This window comes from Atta colombica, unplaced genomic scaffold (assembly GCF_001594045.1).
Source record: "Atta colombica isolate Treedump-2 unplaced genomic scaffold, Acol1.0 scaffold274, whole genome shotgun sequence".
Lineage (NCBI taxonomy): Eukaryota > Metazoa > Arthropoda > Insecta > Hymenoptera > Formicidae > Atta > Atta colombica.
In genome coordinates, this window is record NW_017259375.1 from 2,211,780 (window position 1) to 2,220,899 (window position 9,120).

Sequence of the window (9,120 nt, forward strand, 5' to 3'; positions counted from 1 at the left end):
TCCTTCACGAAACGCGATAGAACACTTTCACTCACGTGTATTAGACATATAAGATATGTCGGCAAATTGAATTATCTGAGTTAATGTTAAAATTTAATTATTGGGGCTGTTGATGTAAGATTATTAAAATAATTGTAAATTTTATATGCAATAATTATAGCTATACTGACTCACGAGTATAATGTAGTAAAGGGCATTCGTTACTCTCGATTATAAAGGGAGAACAGAACAAATAAATTTTACTACAATGAATAATGAAATAAATCTTATTTAAAAATAGCGATAATGTTGCCTTCGTCTGAGTACACAAAAGAGTTGCGAAAAATGTATACAATAAACCTCACAAATATGAGAACCGAATTAAAAAATATATGATCATCAACATCACGTAATTAAAGCTAACTATACACTGTTAAATTCATAATGTCAAATTATATCCAATTTGAATTATTTTTAATCATTTCTATAACCACTGTTTGTACCCAATATATTATTAATTTTATTAAAACAATGAAATTAAAAAATTTAATTCAAGAAAATATATTAAATTTAATTTAAATTTAGTTTATTATTTACTAAATGCAACACACACACACACACACACACACACACACACACACACACACACACACACAACAATATATGTTAATGAATGATGTTTACTCTAAAGCTAATCACAGAAATGGATTGATTTACATTTTGACACACATAAAAATTAAAAATAAAATATTATTTATCTCAAGGGATTAGATTACCATTGTTCCTTTAACATTTAACAGTGTGTGAAAAATGTTTTATTAATTTTTATAAATTTTTATAAATTTAGTTAACGCGAGCACGAGTATGTATGTATTGTTTGTGTATGGGATGTAGAAATAAATGATCGGTATAATTCCGAAATCGTTACATTATCATCATGTTTATATGACTCACTTAAATGGCGCAATCAACGATACGAGTCGGAAAAAGAGTAGCGCTGCTATAAATGCACGCGTGTAATGAAGATGCAGCCGACGTGCACCATACGTTGAATGCAATTGCGCATTACGCAACGTAGCGCAAAGCGCGACGGGACCGGGGCAGATAATTAGATTATACTTTGCAGTGCGCGTTGGGACCAAACATTATCGTTATCGTCATGGGAGATGACGGCTGGTGTACGTCGCGAATAATCCCTGTTATTTTCAGTACCGTCGGCAATTCGTCTGACATTATACTGAGTGCTTGTAAAATTAAAATCCGTGCTGTTACCGTTAAGAGCACTTGGTGTTATCATATAAGTAGAGATACGGCAAAACATATGAGGAGAAAAGATACTTTTGGCAGGATAAAAAGATAAAATAATTCTCTTCACATTGATTTATTGCACTAATATCCGCGAAAAATGAAACAAAGAGTTTAGAAAAAGACCATTGTATGTACAGTTAATTATACATTAAAGAGCCTTTAATTGTGAGACAATGAAGAAAATTCTATACGTTTAAAGAAAGAATGCTGAAGTATCTTAAAATTTAGCTAAATATAAATCTGAAAGTAATTTTATTGATCTATCAAAATAATTATATAGAATGCTTAAACTGGTTGTTAAAATGTCAACATTTTTTGCAGCATTGCTCATCATGTTTGAGTTTCTTACATAATTATTTTGATAATTATTTTCACACCTATATCTAACTAAATTGTTAGATATAGGCGTTACTTCAACAAAATTATTCTTCCATGTATGCATGAGATTTTAAAATGTACAACGTTAAATTCTGTTTAGACTTAGAAAATTATAATTTAATAAAACTATACATACACATATAAATAAAAATACAATAACTTTTACAGTTAAATAAAAATGCTAAATTATGCACTTAATACTATTTTATCTCAAAATTATCGATATAGAAACGATAGAAATTGAGAGAATCTGTTAGACTTTTCAGATGTATTACGTTAACGAAGTTAAACCTTGACTAATTTTAACAGTACCGTTTAACACGATATTTACACAAACTGTCTAATTGTCGTCATGTTTCAACAGATCCTTGTTTAACAAACAAATTTATTTGATAGACGAGCAAGAGAGCCGCTTGAGTAAAGTGAAAGTTTGCATAATAATTTTATTTGAATAATCTGCCAAATATAATATAGTATACAAGATTAGGTCGAGATGGATAAGCGGCTTTGAGTGTTGTTGGACAAAATCGCACGCAAGTAACACGAATTGTCGGAAGATTCGACGGAAGGGAAAATAGTGGATTCTTTTCTCGATGCTATTCAACCATCTTCTTTCTCAAGAGATTGAACAGGAGTGCTGAATCACGCCGAATGTCTGGGCAAAGGAAGCGAAGCGCCGCGGGGATTCGCAAATTCACCATGAAATCTTCCGCAAACGGAAGTAAGGTAACTCATTTCCGTTTCATCGAGACTTTCTGTGGACCATTAAAAGAGCTCGTCTTGGGTGGAAACGGGGCGCGAGGGGTCAAACCGAAAAGCGAGCAAAGAAACCGACGGATTAATTAACGTAACGTAATTACGGCGCGCATTGTGTAGCACGTCGCAATGCTTCGGGGTTGCGGATGAAAGGATCAGAAAACTTCAACTCTTTTCATCTCTTTACGGTTTCCAATGTCTCGCGAATACATCTTCACTTTTTTATTTGAAAAAGCAAAAGTGCTTAATGTAATTCTAAACTTATTTAATATTATTTACTTTTAATTTAATGACATTTAATTACTCAAAATTAACTCTTGCAATGGTTTTATCGAAGATTAATACATTCAATATATTATAGAAAAAAATATTTCTATAGTTGTGTAGAAAGAAACATTTTTCTTTCAAAAAAATTCTGAGATCAAAAAGGTTGAAAGAACGTAGGCAATTTTTTGTCGAATAAATGATAACTTATTGTAGTTAAATATTTAAATATAATTGTATTATAATTGCTCGCGAATTATTAAATAACAAATAAATTTGATTGATGAAGATTTGAATAAGATTTAAAAAATGCGCTGTTTGATATTAATTATTTCATTATTCACTCTGGATACTTTAAAAAATATAAAATGTCTGAAGTTAAATACCATAGAAAGGAACGAAACTGATAGATTGATTTTTAGAAACTTTATTAATTAAAAAATCATTGCTAAAGAACAGATTATATTTCAAAATAGCGCAAAAAATAAAACATCATTCGGATTCATAAAAAAAAATAAAACGAAACGTTGAGTCTATAAAACAGAGGTACTCATGTGCAAATAAAATTTTTAATTTCTATTAGTTTTTTAAATTTCTATTAAGTCTTTTTAATTTCTATTAGTTTATTATAATTTTCATTTTTAACTTTTATACATATGCGCGTGTACTTGCACTACAAAGAATGATCTGAGTGATAAACAACAATTACGTCAGTGTTGTCATGGCGAAAAAAATTACAAATGTGTACAACAATTTTCATTTTATAAATAAACAAATATACATATACTGGAAAGAAATTATCAATGTTTCCTCAATTTATTTTGAATCGCTCCGTTTTATGGTTAACATTTTATATTTTTAATGTATATTTTAATGTATATCTTTAATGTATTTTCTCTAAATTATTTAAAAGAATTATTCGAAAATAATGTCGTTTTAAAATACATTTTATCTTTAAACAACATAAAATAGAAGCTATCTATGTAGCATTGAAAATTAAATAATGCTAAAACATCAATAATGTTGAAACTATCAATAATATATTGAAAATAATATATTTGAAAATTCTGCATGAATAGTTTATTTCAATATTTGAAATGCGCATTCATTTAAGCGAGTGAATGAAAAAGAGAGAAAAAAAATTAATTCCTTGTTCAAATTAAATAAATTTCATTTAACATTATCTCCTGATTACTACGTGTAAAATATAACACTTTTAAATCGAATTGAAACGTTCGAATCTAACTTTTACCCTATAATCATCAAAGAATTTTGTCGAATTACGTTTTAATTACACGTCGGGTTACCATCACGAAAGTAGGTTGTGGAAAATCGAAGGTATAACGAAACGATGCTATAACGAAAATCGTTTACGGGAAGTCGATCGCCGGTCTTGTATACACACAGTGGTCCTTGCATCCGGTAACCGAGTCGAGTGCGAGTGCTCGAATTAAGCCGCCACCCCGGGTCGCCCGATTTGTCGAGTGACACGGTGACACTGCCGAGGACGCGAGCCTTTCTCTCTCTCGGGTTTGCGGTCCCGGACAAGCTTTATCGAGTAGACCTTTCTCGCTTTTCGAGTCGGGGCGGATTTCCGTTCGAATGCATTGAAGGAGAGAAGATTTACCGAGGCGATCCGAAACCGGCTCGGCAGCGGTGCGGCTTCTTCTTTCGGGGATTACGAAGTTGACTTTCGCCGCTCAGCGGCGATTGTATAAAACCCACTTCGTGTTGGAAGAAGAGATTATTGATTGAAATAGGTCGCTCCGCTGGTGGCCTCCGCCCCCTCGATCCCACTTCTCCATTTGTACTCGTTACTCGCGGAAAGATCCCGCCATTGTTGACCCGTTTTTGAAGGATCTGGAGGCTTGACTTTTTTTCTCAATGGAATTTATACTGGAATATACATAAATTCTTTTGTCGTCTCTGTGTATATGAGAATGTATTCACTTTCATAATACCTCGCATTTTTCTAAACCTATAAAGTATCCTTCTTTTTATCTCGTGGATTCGCATCTCATTGAGATTAAGAATGTTACAACATAGGACAATACCTTCTAAAAGTAAAGGACTCGCATATTTTTCTTTGTAGGATCTTTACGCCTCTTTTTCTCTGGTGGCAACAGAAATGAAAAGATCTACGAGCTGTACAATCTTATCTGGCACCGATAGATTTAATTCGCCGACAGGTGGATTAAACCGCAGTAAATCTCGACTGTCCGACAGTCGAAATCAGAGCTCTAAATGGATGAGCATTCGAGGATACCGCTTGACATTATCTCTTTCATGTGATTATCGATATATTTATCGAAACTATCCTTCTGAACTATTTTCGATATTGGAGTAGAACGCTTTCATTTACATAATAATCCCTAATTTATCGTTAATTAATTAAATTTAATTTTTAAAATTTTTATTTATATATATAATTTAGAATATTATTATAATTATTATTGACTATAATTTAAAATTATAATTGTTTTAATTTTTATTGCGTGCTTACATACAAAATACATAAAAGATAAGGCACTAACATGGTTGCTGTTACAAAGCCTACTTGAAGTGAAGTAGAAAAGTATTATAGCAATGGAAACTCGCATAACGTAATTATACAAAATTTACATCAGCAGTTACAGAAACACTCAACATGCAAACATGCACTGTACACGTAAAACACACACACACACACACACACACATACACGCGCGCGCGCGCGACATGGATCCGTGAATGTTATGCAACTTGTTCATCAGCTCAAAAATATAGAAAATGACGAGATAAAAGTAGAAAATGAAATTGGTCGAATGGATAAGAACAAGAATAAGCAACGAAGATACTTCAACACTCGTGGGAAATAATACAGTTAGTCGCAGAAAAGAGGATAAGAAAGGGGAAGATTTAACAGAAGAAAGCAACATGTAATACTTGACAGTGTACGAGAAGATAGCTCTGAATTTGATGGAATAAAGGAAAGAAAGGCAGTTATAGTAGCAAGTATCAAGGATGCTCTTCTCTTATAAAATGGAAATCTGAATTAAAATAAAGAAAGATGCGTATGAAGGAATGTTAAAACGAAAAAGACGTTAATAACTTTAACATGAGATGCCATTCATCATGTAATGCGTTGTACAATATGTTCATTATAATTTAGGAGTATATAATAAATAAGATAATATTACTAATTAACCCTAATCCAAAGATAAATTCGTTAAATTAAGGCACGAAAGAGAAATTAAATATCAGTCTATTTTCAACAGCTTTTCAAAGTGTTGACGCTCTATTCTCGTAAATATTGGAATTTCCACGTTACGGAAGAGACGCGATATCGAAAACGAAATTATATACGATGCAACTTTATCCCGGCATCACGAGTTAGGTTGGCGTTAAAAGACGAGAGGGTGCATCGAGGCGAAGCCGTAAAACCAACTGGAACTACCATTAATAACTTCGAACGAGAGTGCCGAAGTTTTAATGGAATTAATGTGGCTCCGAGGACTGCTGCTGCTAGCAACGTGCCAACATTGGCCACGTGTGCAGCACGCACGCATTGTGTAACACGAGGAAGTACGATGTATCATTTACGTAATGTCGCTCAACAATTCTCCAAGCATTTTTCACATCGTTCTCTTATTTCAAAAATGACATAACTAAAAAAACCGATTTTTTAGTTACTACCATGAGTGAGTTAAATAAACATTACACTATCAATCATTAAAAGTAAACTTCATAAAATGTGATCAAAAAGGGATAATTTAAAAAATAATTATCACAACTCAAAAAAGTTAAAAAAAATTCCTTAAAATTGTCACAACTCAAAAAGAGTAATTTTTTAATGTTGAAATGAAAATGATAAAAATAACATTTTATCATAGTAAGAATATATTCTTTTTATCAATATTACTTGATTAATCAAATAATATTTTTCAAGTTGAAAAATAGTTTCTTTTCTAAAAAATTTAATTTTTTCAGTTGTGTTACTTTTGAAGTAAGGGAGTGATGTCTCTTTTTAAAATATAAAGAAGTGTAATAATATAATAGTAGCTCACGTTACATCGTTTCGAATATTTTCGACATTTATAGATTACAAATTTTATGAAAATATTACAACGAACGTGAAAAAAATATATCATCTCAATATATCATCAGTCTATTAAATTTTTGGCTTTTTAATAATTCCATACACGATATAGCCGAAATTTTTTTTCTTTTGAATAGCCAAAAATTAAATACCGCTTCAAAATATTTGCGTAATAATTTTGACAATTTAGAATATCGGAATTAATATAATAATATATAAAATTAATATAATAAGGACTTTTAAAAAGTTATATTATACATAATTATAACGTGATAATAACTACACGTCAGAATTAATTCAAGGTTTTAATTAAATAACATGTTGCTAAAACATAAAATTTATCTCAAGAGACAATGCATGTGAAACATGTAACTTTTCACTCGCGCTCGCCAAATTTAACAGATGCAAAGCCTGATGAAAGATCTAAATGTTCTACCGTCTGGCCCGTATACTGCAGGCACTCCACATATCAAAACGTACTTTCGGATCAAATTTGTCCGCGCGAGTCCCAGAGGAGCGCCACGTCGAAAGTACGATTCTACCGATTCTCGCAACTGGAAAGTAGCTGAGACAAAAGTCCGAATTGTTGATCGAGCGACGACAGTGCAGTGCGGAGGCAGGAAATAATCCTGGATCAAATTTGCCGCGTGCTTTCCCCAGGGAAGGCGAAATCGCGTGGCGGAACCGTGACGGAAATAAATCAAGAATGATTTTCACGAGACGCGCGATAGGCGAACTTTGTTATTCTCGGCGACGACATACGCGGCTGAATCGGCCTGGCGGCTCTCGTACATTATTCCCGATGAATCCCGGCTGCGGGCACGCGAATGGATTTATCCTTTCAGATTTATCCATTCACGCGATGATGGTTAATATTAATGTTTACGGAAATGTCCATATGTATCCGAACAATCGTACATCGATAGACCGGAATTTACACGCGAAGTGTATCGAGAGCGAATTGAAACTCGCCTATCAAAAGCAAATCAGTCACCTAAATCCGTTCATGCTGCAAATTTAAACAGAGATTTAAATAAACGTGAATAAAAGTCTTGATTGTTTGATGCCCGTCCTTTTTTTGGATGACAGGTGATGCATTGCAGAAAGGAAAAATATCCTTTTCAAACAATTTTGGAATTAACTCTGCCATACAAAAACTTGTTTTTATAGCCATTCGATGTTCCGCGGTATTCTAATGGAAAATCGAAGTGCATTTATATTCAGATATCGAATTGTTTTCCAAGACTTGGTGTGTATCTGCAATTTCATAGATATTTCGTGTAAATATGGTGTTTCCAGATCGTGATCTGTCGCTGTTAGGGAATAATGGGAATAGGATCGAAATTTTTCAGACCTATTTTTGCGTTCATTGACGTGCACTTGTTCATGCCCGTTGCGTGCGGAGAATTGCTTTAAAGCGTATACATTGGGGTCGATGCCATCATAATAACTCGAAATGGACGTTCGATCGAAATGGTACACGATCGACGGAAGTTTTCCCAACGCTATGACCGCGCCGTTAGCAAATGAAATTTGTTGCTGCGTCGCCACGCTTGCCATTAAAATTATTGCGCACATCGCGTTGCCTCTACTCGGGAACGATCGGCAAACGATCGATCATAATATCCTCAGAGGGCGTAGCCCGCGAAAAGATTGCAAAGTTTCCTCTTCCTCGTATTTATATCTTTCCTACAAACACAGCTGGAAATCCTCCCCAAACTTTGGTAATTTATTTTCTCTGTTCTTTTTTTTTATACAATAAAAATTCAATTGCGATTCTTCAATTGTTGCTATCATTAATATTTCTCCTTGCACATTGGAACGTTTTATCATAATTAAACTACACTGTTCAACACAGAAAATAATTTCTTTTCAAATATTAAATATTTATAAACAACAAATATCTTTTTAACCATAATCAATACAACAAATTCCTTTTGAAAAATATGAATTCTAACAACGAAATGATTGCAATAAAATTTCTCCAATGGAGAATGTGTCATATCATAATTATATAATATGACAAAATACACTAAAATAATCCTTTAATTAAATTTCTCAAAATTGAAATGTGATACAATAAAAAAAAAAGAATGATAATAGCTATGAAATATTGGTTGATATAAAAAATAATTTTACTTTTCTAAATATTTATTACTGAACAACTGGTTATATTTGATTATGTTATTATATTTGATTATGTTTTATTTCATAGTAAAATAATTATTATTAGAAGCTATATATTTTTATAAACTACTCGTATAATTATTACTGCTATAATGTAATGATAATAATTTTGGTTAGTAATACCTACATCGGTAATAATAATTACGTTTATAGTTTAAAAAATATATAGC